We start from the raw sequence: 16233 nt of genomic DNA on the forward strand, positions 1-16233 counted from the left end.
AATAATGCACAGCCTTCTCCCTTATAGAATTTAAATCAGCTATCTATGGGTAGGTATAGTCAAATATATTGATAGTCTCCCTTGTGGGTTCTGCTGACACTTGGGTTTAATTGCAGTGAACTTTGAATTCTTATCTTAAGGTCAGTTATTAACTATTGATGGATTCTCCTTTTCTCCATTTAATGCTAAAGTATTCATACTAACCAAGATAGATGGGAATACTGAAGAAATTTTTCAAAGCCATCGCTGTGCAAGATACCCTTACACTCTTCCTATGTGACAAACGGAGAGCCATTTTCTAAAGGTGGTGATCACTCATGTTCAGCTTAAAAAGGAAAACACAAGACAACACTGTGCTGCTGACCCCTCACCACTTTTTTTTCTGCTGGTACTATCTTCCTAGAAACAAAAGGTCCTATAGGCTGCTGTTAGGAGAAAAGAAAAGAAAATTTCCTCAGGCACAACCTTGGATACCAACCTTGAAACCAAATGGGGTCAGAATGCAAAGGAGCAACCACTGCACCGTGCACCACCCGGCTGGGCTGACAAACAACTCAGCTCCTTTGGGCTTCCCAGAAGGAAAAAGAGTGCCCCTCAGAGATTTATAAACACATACATAATAAATGGGAGGCTGAAGTTTAAACTGTTATGAAGCATTCTCTACTCCGCTTCCGAAGTCCTCTGTGATTTAAAGAGCTGACATTTACTGTGTGCAGGCCTATTATTCAGAGTGACTGTTTGTGTATAGACAATATTTTAAAATGGCTTGCTGTAGATGAAAAATTCTTATTAAGTCAGAAAAACAGTTTAAGTAGGTAACACTCTCCCAGTTTAGACTGCTATAAGTCTCACTGACCCGCTGTGAGGAAAGCATGGGGGCAGGCGAGCCTGTCAACACCGTCTGCCGCGTTAGCACATGAGGGGATTGTGGGCCCAGCCCAGTGGGTGCTTGGCCAACATGCACGTGGCACCACCCAAGGCTGCAGTCACCTTCCTGTCTCCTGTTAAGCAATGGACACAAAGAGGTTCAATGCCACTGTTATGCACTTAAACCTTCTTCTATCACATAAGCTTTGACAAGTGCTGGAGCTATGAAATGAAGCCAGTGGCATAACTCAGACTGATGTTCTCCATGGTCGTTAAAAGTGTTCAGGTAAACAACACTTGGCACCAGCCAGGCAAGCAAAGCCCTGAGACTCACCAGCCTAGACATACCCTTATCTCTCACCATGTCTGTAGGTTTCCCATGCCCGGCCTTCTCCAACCTCTTGCCTTATACCACAGTCCTGGTGGCATTCAAGCAGGACATACTTCTGAGGTATCCTCCCTGCACTCAGCCTACTGCTGCAAGGACCAGAAATCTGCCAGGAACCACTAGACATTCCTCCAGAAAAAACAAATTACTAACCAGAACTAAAGCATACACATAGGGTTTTGATTTTACATTGTAATAATTACAAAATACTCCTAGACTTAACAGCTTATCTTTGTAAAATTACCAGTGGATCTCAACGTACCTTTCAAAGCACATTCACACAGTTGCGCTCTTCTTCAGTCAGCTCACCATTTGCACACCATCCAGACCTGAAAGTTCAATCTTTTATTTTGTATATACATTTTGCAGGTATTTTTACAACAAAGAAATTCACACATAACTGAGGAACAACAAAAACAGTGATATCTGACCGTACCACTACTAACAAGACTGACTACATCACTCCAGCATGTAAATTATTCTACACAAAAGATCCCATTGCACATTATTTTACTGTCATTATATTTGACAATGATGCCCAGTTCAGAGAGTATTTGGTATGTAATCTGGCTAAATACAACTGGGCTTAGATTTTTCAGGATGGTTTATCTTGATCTGGTAGAGAAAATCATAATTCTTGAAGTTTTTGTACTAAAATACACACTTTAATCTTGATGTCTTCTATGAGATGTAAGTGGAGATTTAAATAGGGGGTTATAAACAGGGTACTTTGACCCCAAATTTTATGTTCAGACTCCTATGATGAGATTTTGAGAGGCAGCAAGTACTGCTATTGCCCACTGACAGACTGAAAGGAAAAGCTATCACACTTCTGAAAAATCAGCGCACAAAGGTACAAGGGACAGAGTCAACATGCACCCAAATTTTGGAAATTTTGGCAGCTCACTGCCCAAGAGCCTCAATGCCACAGAATGGTCTCTGACATGTTTAATTTCCTAATATAGAGATATACATATTTTTTTATATATTTTTCTGAAGAGGTTGGTATGCCTTGGACACAACAGGAAGACCTGTGGGAAAAACAACATTGTAATAAATAGGCTTATGGCAACCAGTTTAATCCTCTCTTTTCTTGAATTTCTTGTACTGCAGAACAAAAGTCCAAATGAAAACCCCAAGCAACCATTTCATAAAGCAACCACAGAAAAATTCTTAACAATTAAAACAGGAAAAAAATTACTGTGACTCCTAATATACTTTTCTGTGAATGGGTTGAAACTACTAATCAGCAGCAGCTGATCAAGAAGCAATTTAATCTTAGCTAAGGCCTGTGAAAAATCAGCAAAGACAAAAAGTAAAGAAAAGCAGACAAATGTTACAAGATTTATCTTTCTATCCAAGAATTTCAAATTGGAAATGGAAAAATATTTGCTTTCTCCCCTTTATAAATCACACACTTTGATATGCACTATTTTTAAATACTGTCTATGAAATATTAGTACTTCAAAACAGATTTAGTAGGTTTTAGCAGTTTCTACTGAATAGATAATTTATGAAAACTTTTGGCTTTTTTAGTTTTATTAAAAGCGTGGAATATAATACTATTTGTGCATCAAGAAGCAGTGTATTACCCAAGTGTTGGCAGCCATTCCTATAAAACACATAGCTTTTAATCATCTGGTTCAGGCATTCCGATTTGTGAAGTCTGCATCTTACTTTTTTTTTTTACCCCAGTTAAGCCAGTTTTATTCAAAGCATAATACTGCACATGTAATTTGGACTTTCTTATTAATCTCTTTGAAGGCAATTTTTTGGGGAAAAGGAAGAATAATGCACATAACACACAGTCCTTCAAGCTAAGATCCCCTGTAAAAACAGGAAAGTACGTTTTCATTAAAAACCAGGATGATGAAGGATAGGAAGTAAGCAAGAACCTCTTCATCTTTGCATATGCCATGCATGAGTTGCAAGCTCCTGCCCAGAGGTGGCTATATCCTAGTTCAGGCCATCGTGTTTACTATGCATGGCTAAATTTCATAGCAGACTTTTTGCAACCTTTTTCCTGTCCCAGTTCTGGTTGATTCCAATACATGAGGCTGCAACATGTGACAAAGCCAAGTGACTCACTGAAGTCTTGGTATGTGTGCAGGGAGAGTTTTCTGGGAACATTTTACATGTTTGGCTTGTTCACAATTCAATCTAATTGTTCTTCTTTTCATCTTCCTGCAAAAGTATGACAGAGAAACCTTCCTTCTATGCCAAATATTAAAAAAACCAAACCCCAAACTAATATTCTCTTAGCTTTTTCCTAGGATCAAGGGGGCATATAAAAGTCCAATGAAGCCAACAGCAAGAGTGCTTGTCAGTCCAGGGCGATCAGCATCAGGCCTCAGCTTTTTGCAGCAGTGAAGTGAATAGCAAAGCTCCTAATGACTTCATCAGGACTTGGATTTAGCCCTGGCAGGAAACACAGTCATAAAATCATAAATTCAGTAAGACGAAATTCTAAGTGAGTATATTTGGTCGAAGGAGGTGAGGACTGGAAACGTGCAGAGAGAAAAAAGTCCAAACCCAACTGTCTACAGCTGTTAAAAAATGAGCCACTGTCATGTTGGTAACCCTTTAAAATAATGGTCTAATCATTATTAATTCCTTCGATATTTAATGTAATAACATTAATCATGATGAACTCATTTGGTATTAATGTGAATGTCAGACATACGTCTCCACATACATGCACATCATTTTGGGATTAGCTCTTTGCTATATAATTCTTTTTGCATCCATCAGAAAGTGCTGAGGATAGTTGTTCTGTGACTTTGACACAGCTGATCACAAGCACTACTTATATACAACCGTGCTTTGTGTTTTCCCGCACGTTTGAGAGCATCTCTAAGTGCCTGGTCTTCTGGGGTAAGCAATTACAGCACCTAGAGATGGGAGGCAGAGTGTGGAAGAGAAGACATTGGTATAGGTTGTATGAAACCTCAGGATGTTTTTGCTCTTCACTGCCATTTTCTACATGCTACAAGTGCTGATGACTGTTCTGAGCCAGACCTGCTGTTGATGGGAGCTGACATCATAATAGTGAAGCTGACTGACAGTAACTGAGGATCTGGACATCAACAAGTTTTCTTGGTCAAGAGTGACCACCATTACTGCAGCTTGGTGGTTTGTAATAATCAGCTAAAGTAAGTCTGAAGGCATCATCCAGATGATGCTTCCAGAGAAGGTACATTCTAGGCTTTCTACTGGCAGTGCCCGGGATCTACAAAAAACATAAGATTCGTACTTACTTTTCATAGAATCATTAAGGTTGGAAAAGACCTCTAGGATCATCAAGTCCAACCATCAACCCAACACCACCATTCCTCCTAAACCATGTCCCAAAGTATCACATCTACAAGTTTTTTGAACACCTCCAGGGATGGTAACTCCACCACCTCTCTGGGCAGCCTGTTCCAATGCCTGACAACTCTCTCAGTAGGGACATTTTTCCTAATATCCAATCTAAACCTCCCCTGAGGCATCTTGAGGCCATTTCCTCTCATCCTATCGCTTGTTACTAGGGAGAAGAGACCAACACCCACCTCACTACAACCTCCTTTCAGGTAGTTGTAGAGAGTGATAAGGTCTCCCCTCAGCCTCCTCTTCTCCAAACTAAACAACCCCAGTTCCCTCAACCTCTCCTAAGACTTGTGCTCCAGACCCTTCACCAACTTCGTTGCCCTTCTCTGGACACACTCCACCACCTCAATGTCCTTGTAGCAAGAGACCCTAAACTGCACACAGTATTCAATGTGTGGCCTCACCAGTGGGTGAGGGGCATGATCACTGCCCTTGCTCCTGCTGGCCACACTATTCCTGATACAAGCCAGGATGCCATTGGCCTTCTTGGCCGCCTGAGCACACTGCTGGATCATGTTCAGCCAGCTGTCAACCAACACCTCCAGGTCCTTCTCCACTGGGAAGCTTTCCAGCCACTCTCTTCAATCCTGTAGCGTTGCATGGGGTTGTTGTGACCCAAGTGCAGGATCTGGCACTTGGCCTTCTTAAGCCTCATAAAATTGACCACAGCCCATCGATCCAGCCTGTCCAGGTCCCTCTGCACAGCCTTTCTACCCTCGAGCAGATCAACACTCCTGCCCAACTTGTTGTCGTCTACAAACTTACTGAGGGTGCACTCAATCCCCTCATCCAGATCATTGATAAAGATATTAAACAAGACTGGCCCCAAAACTGAGTCCTGGGGAATACTGCTCATGACCAGCTGCCAACTGGATTTAGCTCTGTTTACCACAACTCTCTGGGCTCGGCCATCCAAGCAGTTTTTTACCCAGCAAAGAGGACACCCATCCAAGCCATGAGCCGCCAGCTTTGAGGCAAAGAAGGCATTAAGTACCTCATCCTTCTCCTCATCCTTGGTGGCAATGTTCCCCCTGGCATCCAATAGAGGATGGAGATTCTCCTTGGCTCTCTTTTTGTTGTTGATGTATTTGTAAAAACATTTTTTATTATCCCTTACAACAGTGGCCAGATTGCGTTCTAGCTGGGGTTTTGCCTTTCTAGTTTTCTCTCTGTGTGACCTAACAAGATCCCTTTACTCTTCTTGAGTTGCCTGCCCCTTCTTCCAAAAGTGGTAAACTCTTTTTTTTCCTGAGTCCCAGCAAAAGCTCCCTGTTCAGCCAGGCCAGCTGTCTTCCCTGCTAGTTCATCTTGCGGCACATGGGGACAGCGTGCTCCTGTGCCATTAAGACTTCCTTCTTAAAGAACGCCCAGCCTTCTCAGACCCCTTTGCCGTTCAGAACTGCCTCCCAAGGGACTCTCCCAAGCATTGTCCTGAACAGGCCAAAGTCTGCGCTTCAGAAGTCCATGGTAGTGGTTTTGCTGACCCTCCTCCTCACTTCACCAAGGATCACGATCACTAAGCCCAAGATGGCCTCTGACCACCACATCTCTCACCAGTTCTTCTCTGTTTGTGAAAAGCAGGTTAAGCAAGGCACATCCCCTGGTAGGCTCACTTACCAGCTGTTTCAGGAAGTTATCTTCCATGCACTCCAGGAACCTCCTAGACTGCTTCTTCTCTGCTGTGTTGTATTTCCAGCAGACATCCAGTAAGCTGAAGTCCCCTATGAGAACAAGGGCTACAAATTGTGAGACTTCTGCCAGCCGCTTGTAGAATTCTTCATCTACCTCTTCACCCTGGTTGGGTGGTCTATAACAGACCCCCAGCAGGATATCTGCCTCGCTGGCCTTCCCCCTCATCCTTACCCATAAGCACTCAACCTTATCATCACAATCCTTGAGCTCTATACAATCGAAACACTCTCTAACATAGAGAGCCACCCACCGCCTCTCCTTCCTTGCCTATCCTTGTCTGGCAGAAATCCTTTGCCTTCCTTTTCTGGCAGAGTATGGTAACAATAACTTATAACAGGGTGTAGAAGAGATGGCTATCCTATGGAAGCTAACCGTGGCAAAAAAGGATGCGCCCAAAATTCATGTAACCAAGGAAATGTCATAGCACCTTTGGTATTTCTAATTACATGTAATTTCAGTTGTATTGAAATTTCTAGTGTATTATTCCAGCATAACTCCTACAAACACCTCATTATAGCCTTCCCATCCACTCCCAATAAGTATGTCCATTTACTGCCTTTTGCTCATTTCTGAATAGCTTGGCATGCTGTTAGTTAAAATTCATTCTTTTAAAGCACAATATCCATTTAGCGTCTATCCTCTGAACTTTATTCATTCATTATTAACACTGAAATCCAAAGTGCATGAGAGAAGTTCAGTCCTATCGGTATTTCGGATGAAAGTAATGTCTCGGTATATTAGCGGTACACAGCACTATCATACATAAAATGCTGCCCAGTTCTTCAACAAAGCAGCCGTATCCCAGTGCCTAATAGGATCACTTACTTCAAATGTGACACCACCTGCTTTGAAATATTTGCTTAGATTTCATAAACATATGAAGGTTCTCAAACTCAAACAAAACCTCCAGCCTCCAGCCCAAGCTCTGATTCTAAAGAGCTTTCTGTTCAATAAATCAGAGCCTGAATCCAGGAATTTTTTTTTCCCTCTAGCTTGACTTTTTTTTTTTTTTTTTTTTTGGGGGGGGGGAGGGGGGCGGGGGGGGATAAAAATAAATGTCATCTGGTTTTGACTGCAGATAATGAATCATATTAAGAATTTTAAAAGCACTATTCTCTTTTTTGAGACCTAATTTCAGACCTATTAACACTTTAATATGAAACAGAAGCCCATCATTTCATTAGAAAAAGAATAAGGCCCTTCTTGTACCATATGTTGTTTCTTCCTTTATAAAAAATCCTTTTGAAATCCTAGATTGGGCAGCATCAGAGCAGAACGTAGATCTGGCACAAAGACAACGTATAGGTGAGCAGACCTCGCATCAGGGAGATTAACTATTTCAAGCAAATTACAGGTTTCTGGCAAACCCTCCTTCACATTCCTTATGATAATAAATGCTCCAGCTTTAAAAAAAAAAAAAAAAAGAATGATTGCAACACAAAAAAAAGTCCTGGTGGGGGCGACCCAAAACATGCAAAATGCTAGCATGTCATCGCCACAAACTTGCTTATGATTGCACCAAGGACAAACAGCTGCTTCTTACAAGCGCTTTTTGGCACGTTAGGTATTTATTAAATATGGGAAAGGAAATTATAGCTTTCCCTTTTCAATATTTACATTTAAAAAATAAGAATGCCTTTAAAACACACAGAACATGAACACAAGAGCTGGTGTGATAGCAGAGAACCTTATTGCACATAATTAACAGACACATAATGTCTGGTTACTAGTAATTTCCTTCTAGCTGAGTAAGGAAATAATTTAATCATGTTGATCAAATGAATCCCATGAGCCCAGCGTAACATTATGCTTCCCCCCCCCCCCCTAAATCTGCATTAACTGATAAGAGTCTACTTGGTGAAATCACAGAACCCAACCTTGTTTAGGTATCCTTAACAATACCTAAAATATGGGCATGATTTTAGTAATCGGTTTAATCAAGCATTTCAGGAATATCTTTTCTAATTGCTGGTGCTGCCTGCAAATAAAAAAAGCAGGGAGAAGAAAGAAAGAAAGAACTTAGCATGTTCTTTATTTGGAATAGAAGCAAATTATTTTTTAAAACTGCACATTCCACATTGCTCTGATATGACAAGGAAGGTATTTCTATAAAGATATAAAAAAAAAAATTAAGTCCCTTAAATACTTGAGCATTAAGCAGCTAACTATAAATTACTATTACTCTCCTCCCCTCACCCCCAAAATATCTCCAGGTACAACTCAAATACGCAGGTGGATTCCCCCCTAAACTATCATTTTATTTGATAATACACCATTTGCCTTGTCATTCCAGGATTTCATAGTGAAACCTTTTGTGGGATTCTGCTATTGTTCTCTTTGAACTACTTAGAAAAAGCACTGAACTACCTTCTGTGCTATCTCAGGTAGTCTCCTGTAATGAGGTGATATAATTTAACACTTACCATAATACATTTTATCCATCTATTGTTTGCTAAATAATTCCTGCAATAACAGTTTTATTCTTTCCATAATTCTTTAGGGTAATGCTGGAGGAATAATATTTTTACTGCAGTGATTGATGTTGGATTCTCCAGCATGAAGAGACCCCACGAACACAGGTTATTGATAAGCATAAAAAAAAGCTGTATGAAAAGTATATCAGGGATCAAAGGGTTAATACCATTTTATGAGGTTGTAAAAATCTACCTCAAGAATCTTGTGTTAGCAATATTCTTTGTGTAAGATGTATGTTATTAAAACAAGTAGCAGCATCTGAATTAAAGTGACAGTATGATGGATGACTAGTGAAGTGGAATCAGAGTCGTTTGCAGCATTTTGGGCTAGATGTGGGAATTCTGCCTCAGAGGTAGGGCGCTTGGCAGACACATTGATTCCAGGCTGACGCATGTTCATAAATATGCCCCCAGAGAGGTGTGGCCTAGCAGAAATTACAAAATTATGTTCATGAATTATTTAACATTTATTTATGGATGCTATATTTAAACAGCATTTGCAAAGGCGAATGGACCATAGCATACACAGTGATCTTTAGATAATGCAAATTCTGCACAAGACAGAGACAGTTTGCATACTTCACGGAGAGGCTAAGTCTAGCAGAACTACATAAGTGATATGTCAGTGTTGTGGCTTTATACACCACAGTCTGCTGCACCCCAGGGAGACTGACAATTCCAGGAAATACCTGACAAGTTGGCAGTTACTATCTCTGCAAAAGAGATCTCCTCAGACAGAGATAGCACAGTGCTGGTGGAGACTCCTCCTTTAATAAACAGACTCCAAACTTGCTTCTGCAACCACTGTGCCCAAGAGCCTGCTCACAGAAAGGCAGTGAACTAGCTGTCGTCGACTGCTCTATGGCCCCACCTTAGCAGATATTAGACCACTTGATACTATTACCACAACACCAAAGGTGCAAACTTAAGCACTTTTAAGCATGAAATGCTAAAGTTAGGCTGCACAGGAAAATCTCAGCCTCTTCTATCGTGCATGTATGTAACTCACAACCCTTGTTACGTGATCAAGTTCACTCTCAACCAATACCACAGATTTTTCTCTGTTGGATACGTGCATACACACAAACTGCTCAACATACTTGCAAAGCACACAATGAACCCATACTGCATGCAGTGAAACAAAGCTATAGCAAAAATTAAAGATAAAATGGCATGAAATAAAACAGAATCCCAAGGTAAGGCACTATATCTAACTCTGGAAGGGATTGCCCTTGAAGGAAGGGAAATCTTTCATTTGGCACTGCACTGCTAGTTTAGTTTGACCTCTATTTACACTCTATTATACTCTTCCATTGTGTCATTTCTTCATCTTCAAAAGACATAATTTTACATTTAATTTTCACTATAGGGGGTATGAACAGCACTGTCATGTTGAAAAATCTGTTTTGTTCTGTTTCTTCCTTCCTTGTAATCCTAAGTGGTTTGTTTGCAATGCTAGATTCCTGCAGAGAGCAAGGAGAGATACCCACGGTACCTCTGCAAGAGCTATGAACTGGAGATGTACCAGGCTATAAATGGTTCCTTTTATTCCAGAGAGGTATTTCTTAGGTGATGGCATGTATCAAAGGTGAGTGTACTGGCCCACGTACAAACCAAGCATCCTCTTCCCCTACACCCTTTTTTTCTGCTCCCTGCTCCAGCAAGTAAGTAGCCTTGTATGCTTTTATATTCTGTCCACACAGACCAAAAAGCTCAGGGCAGATGGAAGGGAAAGCTCTTTACTACTGCAACCCCTCATGCTAATACAGCTGCATGGCTGACACCACTGTCTAGCTCCATGCAGCTGTAGGCATATCAATGTTCCTTTAAGAGGGCTGGTAATGGGGTGATTTCTTTGGAAAACTTTATTCACTGGCATTTTCCTGAAATAAACTCCCTAGGAATAGTTTTTCCACCACTTAACATAGGAACTTAAGGCCTTAGGAAGGTCATCCTGTCCATGGGATGCCCTGAAGAGGCCTCTTCTTTATCCAGCCATTCAATAAAAGTTCTCAGATCCCACAATTCCTCAACCTCCTGAGTCCTTAACAGCCCATGCTGTCAGGACATGCTCCCCATTATCTAACGATCTTATATGCTGCAGTCTTAATTCCACTACTTTTTAGTCTGTGTCAAGGGGACACAGAGCAAAAATTATTCCCTTTCTCTGTGCAGCCTCCTTTTATACGTTTGATGCCTGTGATCATGCCCCCTCAGCCTTTTTTACTCTAAAAATCTAACATGGTCAGTTCAGTCTGTCCTCAAAGGCCACATTTAGCAAACCCCCGAGCAGCCTCCTTGCTCCTTTTGCAACCTCTCCCACTATGGTACATCCTTCTCCTTGTCATACCAAGAAGTGAGCACACCACCAGAGCCAAAGTCTCACCAGTGCTTCACAAAGGAGATGAATGCCCTTCATCATCTCAACATGCATTCCATCTTCCCTGCCCTCAACATGGTTAGTTTTTCCCCCAGAGCAGATCTATATTCAGCTACTGATCTGCTGAAGTTCCCTCCAATCCCTTCTTATAAAACAGGCATTTCCTGGCTTGTGTTTGTCAGAGTATTCATTTCCATCTATGCTTGGAGCTTGGCATTTGGTCTCACTGAATTCACCCTATCTTCTTCAAGCCATTTCTCCTATTCGTCAAGATAATTTTGAATTCGAATCCCATCCAACAACCTGCCTGCAGACCCTCCCAGCTTGGTGTCATTTGCAAACTTAATAAGTTTAATATCAATTTCATTATCCAAATCATTAATGCAAATGTGGAAACGGTCCTAGACATAACTTATTCAGTACATCCTTCCAGACTGACAACGAGCCACTGGTAGCTAGCCTGAATGGTTATTTTTCTAACTTGCTTTGCACCCACATGAAAGTGGCTTCCCCTAAACTAGGCTGCTTATGGGAATAGCTCACAATAACATTTTTTTAAATCTGCCCCTTAAATTTCAGGATGAAAGTTGACAGGAAATTGGATTTGCTGAGCTATTGGCATTCAGCACATCTTTTTCCAGAAGTGGAAGAGTAAGAGAAAACAAGAAGTAAGAAAACCAATATCGCATTCAGCACCATTATACCTTTTAGCTTTCACTTCACTTCCAGTCTAGATGAAATCCACATCCTTCAGATCTATGGTTACAAGTTATGACAGCAATAGGCTGCCATTTGAAACTATGAAACTTCAGGTTTCTCTGAAGAAAGAGATTCCCTTCATTCTTCTCATCACCACTAACATCACCTTTTTACACATCCCCCAGTGGAAGTGAAGAAAAGAAACACAACTCACGGCCACTGTTCAGGTTTCCCTCTCAAACACTGAGACCCCTCCAAAGGCACAGTTGCGATGCCATCACGTGCTGCCTCCATGGAGGTGGGTCACAAATGAACAGCAACATAACCACCATGAGAAGGCTACTACACATCCTCTGTGTGCCTGTAAGCGACTGCTTTCCAGTGGGAGGACACAGCCTCGCCTGTTTCAACTCCAAACAGGAAAAATGGCTTGACTAATCGTCCATCCAAAAAACCTGCAAACCTGATACGAAATAGGAAAACATTCCTCCCCTTAAAGGAACATTTCAGAAAATGCTGTTTTCTCTGCTGCATAAGAAACGTGTTTCTATTGAGGATTACACCACAATTTTCTCCAATTATCTTACTTTGAGAATTGATTTATCAAATGCTAACAACTTTCCCACCAGAGACCTTGGAAACTGTACAAATTTTCACTCTGTTTTATTAAGGTTTTATTTTAATACTATATAACTTTCAGCAGCCAAAGGTGGTGATAAAACAAAAACAAAATGAAGCAGTGTTCTGCATTTAACTTTCCTGTGTCAACAGGAAGGACTCATCAGCCATAATCTTGCTACTTGTACTAATTATGCATTATCAAATGACACTTTTGGCAGCAAGCACAAACTTAAAATTTGGGTTTGGGCTTTCAAATTTTGGTTAAAGTGTATTAATTTATGATTTCATTATTTTAAACAAGACAAACTGTTGGCTCTGTTCTCTACACCAATTTCTTGAAGTACAATATTCTCCAGTTCTCTGATGATCCTGTTCTAACAGGCAGCTCCAAATCTCAACTTTCCCAAAGTTTAGGGATGTCTTAATGTGGCCAACCCAAACTTGGAATACTATCCAGAAGTTAGAGGCAATCTATTTTGATTTTCCAGCATATTTTTCCTCTGCTGCATTCCCTTTTCATCTGGAAGCAACTCCTGTCTCTTTTCTAATTGATGAGGTGAACTGGTATGAGTGAGCTTATGATTTCTGCTCTTTGCTTGAGTGGCAGAGAAGTAAATGGAAAAATTGTCTCAAAAGTTTAAATGAAGGACCTGGCTTTTGCAATAGTGAAATAACTAGCGCTCAGTGGATTTATCTTAAATGTTTCATGCCAAAGAAATAAACCATGAATAATTCTGGGTAGTAGGATTTTTGTTATCAGATAAATCATTACTTACTCAGGTTCTCTGTCTTTCCTTCCTTTGCAGGATTTGGATCTTTTTCTTTCCACTTTTAGTTTACTGACAACAAGAAACATCTCTGAGCTTGAATACCCAGACCTGACTTGTAAGCAGCATTTCCAATACTTCTCTCTCTCTCTCTTTAAAACCTCAGATGTTCTGCAATGGTTGAAGCCTTTTTTTCGAAGTACTTAACCCATCAAGTGTGGTCACTTTGGTAGACTAGAAACACTTCTCAAGGAATTCAGAGAAATTATCTTACTTTTTAAACACTGCATGCTTCAGAAGTAAATATTAAAACTTGAAACTTTGATTTTTGATTCTTTTTACAAGTCATTGGTATGTTCCTGTTCAATTAATGTTTGTACTTCTGCAAAAAGATGGATAATTTCCACTAAAATAAAGTCAGCAGAATTAGAGCAGGAATCTGCTCAGTTTAATTACTGCAGGGAAAAAAAGAAAAGACAGAAATGAGTGAATGTCTGACAATTTAAACCATGAAGTACTAGGATCTCAAGAATACCAAAATATTAATTATTAATATAAGCCCTGACATCTCAACCCAAAAGGTATTGAAGTGCTGTGTAAACTATCAGACAAATCTGTATTTCCTACTGATCTCCCTTGCTCCTTTGCAGACAGCAGAGTGAAATCATTTTACATGTCCCTGGTGCAGCTTTGGCCCTAAGTAACTTTTGCACTTTCCTGATGTAAGTCTGGGCTTTTGAAAGTAAAGACACTGAGCCAAATTGCTTCCTTTATTGGAAGCCCAGGGAAAATGCAATGCATCTTGCAAAGCAAACTGGGCTTCATCTTTAGGACACCCTGACTGAATGCTCAAATGCAGTGTTGACAACACAAGAACTTCTGTTGAGGACACTGAAGACTGTAGGCATACAGATGCACTGAAAAATTCAGTCCTTTTTCACACAAAATTTGTAGTAAAATGTTTGGTGCCACCTTCATTCGTATCACAGAGGAGCTCAATAAACACAGAAGTTGGGTCACAAAGAAACTGGATTGTGAAGATAACTGCATTTGAGGCTCTGAAGCCTCTGGGGAGAAACAGGAACGGGAGGAAAAGCCATTCTTCTCCATAATTTCACTTTTCCACCCTAGAAGGACTGGGCTGCTACTTGCTGCAGCTAAGGGCTATTGGGAGCTACAGCGTGCATTAGCTAGAGCTAAAGCTCACTATAAGTGACACAGGAGGACTACAAGTAATAGAAACAACCTGGGTGAATTCCAGGGATTTTGATCCAGGTGTTATGAAAGAAATCCCAGCCCCAGTGCAGTCAGTGGTGAAACACCTCTCAACGTCATAGAAACCATGAACTCACCCAATATGTATTATTTTTTCACTTTTCCATCTCTCTGCCTCATTCATTAATCACTTTATTTATTCTATTGGATTTATTGTCCTCTGACCCTTCACTGTACTTGGAGTCACAGCTTCTCCTAAACAGAATCCAAACTCAATAATGGTCAAGACTGAGGTGAACTTTTGAACTCACAAGGGTCGAAGAGGTTCAAAATTAAACAGGAACAAGAAAACAGTTCAGTTCAAGTTATTATCTTCCTACGTTCACCACTTCTGATTTTATTCTCTAGGCAATTGCACGTGTAGATTTAACCATGTGCAAAAACACTTACCAGGATGGGATTGGAGCCATAATCTGTAAACATATATGTAATTGCCATTGACATCAAGTTTGCACTGAAAGGCCTTTCAACAAGTTTGATGAAAAAAACCCCACCGAAGTTCAGTATTTGGGCCCTTGGCAACAAACCCAGGCTGCTACTGTAGAGCCACAAAATACTTCCTGTAGTAAAACAAGTACAGTTCCAGGAGAGAGAGGTGAATCTGACACTGTGGCATGTTTTTGGATTTCATCACTGTTCATGAACATTTTGGATATCATTAAAAAAAAATTATGTTTCTAGTCCTCTCACTACAGAGAAAAGGCGGCAAACAGAGCGCCAACATTTTCTGAAAGCATTCAATTCTGAAGTCGGGCTCTTGCCTTGTAGGAGCTGGCCGTCTCTTCTCCCAGTGGTTTGGTCTGAGACAGGAGAGGTCACTGGTGCTGGACGGAGAAGAGACCAGCATGGGGACTAAGAAAGGAATTGCTAATGGGCAGACAAGAGAATTTATAGCTCTTCTCACAGGCTGCTGAAAACAGACAGTCGCTCAGAGTGGGTGCCAGGGCAGAATACAACATGGGGTTTGTTCTGTCTGCTACATCCTGACCATCCCAGCACTGCAGACACTATATGATGTACCTGGGGACAGGAAAGTCAGTCTTAATCAAGTACACATTATGGAATACTGTCTGCTTTAGCCTTCTCTGTCCCCCTCACCAAGAGCTTTCAGGTGGGGTTATGCTGCTCCTGCATGCCCAGAAAGAGGCAAACCCACTGTGCCCTGGCTCCTTCCAAACCCTGCCTACACCGGCACGGTGCAGGCAGCCTGTGTAAGGGGTACAAAGGGGCCTCAAAACACCCCAGTGAAGAAACAGCAGACAGAGCAATTCCTCACCATGTAACAGAGAGCCTTCCCAACATACATCCCCCAAAAATCCCAACAGACACATCCTATTGGCAGTGCTGGCAATAGAGTTTCCAGAGGATGTGTGAGATGGAAAGAGGCCAATCATGCTAGTAGGGAAGGAGGGTTTGCAAAAACCCGTGCGCAGAGTTAGGCCTCTCTGTTGGTGGATTACTGCACCTGAGAGCAATCCAGGGCTGAGTCATCCCCATGCAAGCTTAACAGTGCTGACAGCAAGCTGAAGAAGGTCGGTAGTAGAGACAGAGCAAGGAGGATCCACAGGGAAAAGAACAGAAGTTCAGTGTTTGCAAAGTCTTTCTCTGCTCCAAGGACAGAGATGTTGGCCTGCCACCCAGGGTGAGTCCTAGCTCCTGAAAACAACTTCTGTTGAGGATTTCAGGGTCCCCTGTTATTTA

General features: G+C 41.2%; 1 long non-coding RNA gene across 1 annotated transcript in view; it reads right to left on the reverse strand.

The window, feature by feature from the left end:
- Window positions 1–16233, reverse strand: part of LOC142055030 (uncharacterized) — a 275522-nt gene that overhangs the window by 152787 nt on the left and 106502 nt on the right. The gene's annotated exons all lie outside the window — the stretch shown is intronic.

This window comes from Phalacrocorax aristotelis, chromosome 3 (assembly GCF_949628215.1).
Source record: "Phalacrocorax aristotelis chromosome 3, bGulAri2.1, whole genome shotgun sequence".
In the NCBI taxonomy this organism is placed as follows: domain Eukaryota; kingdom Metazoa; phylum Chordata; class Aves; order Suliformes; family Phalacrocoracidae; genus Phalacrocorax; species Phalacrocorax aristotelis.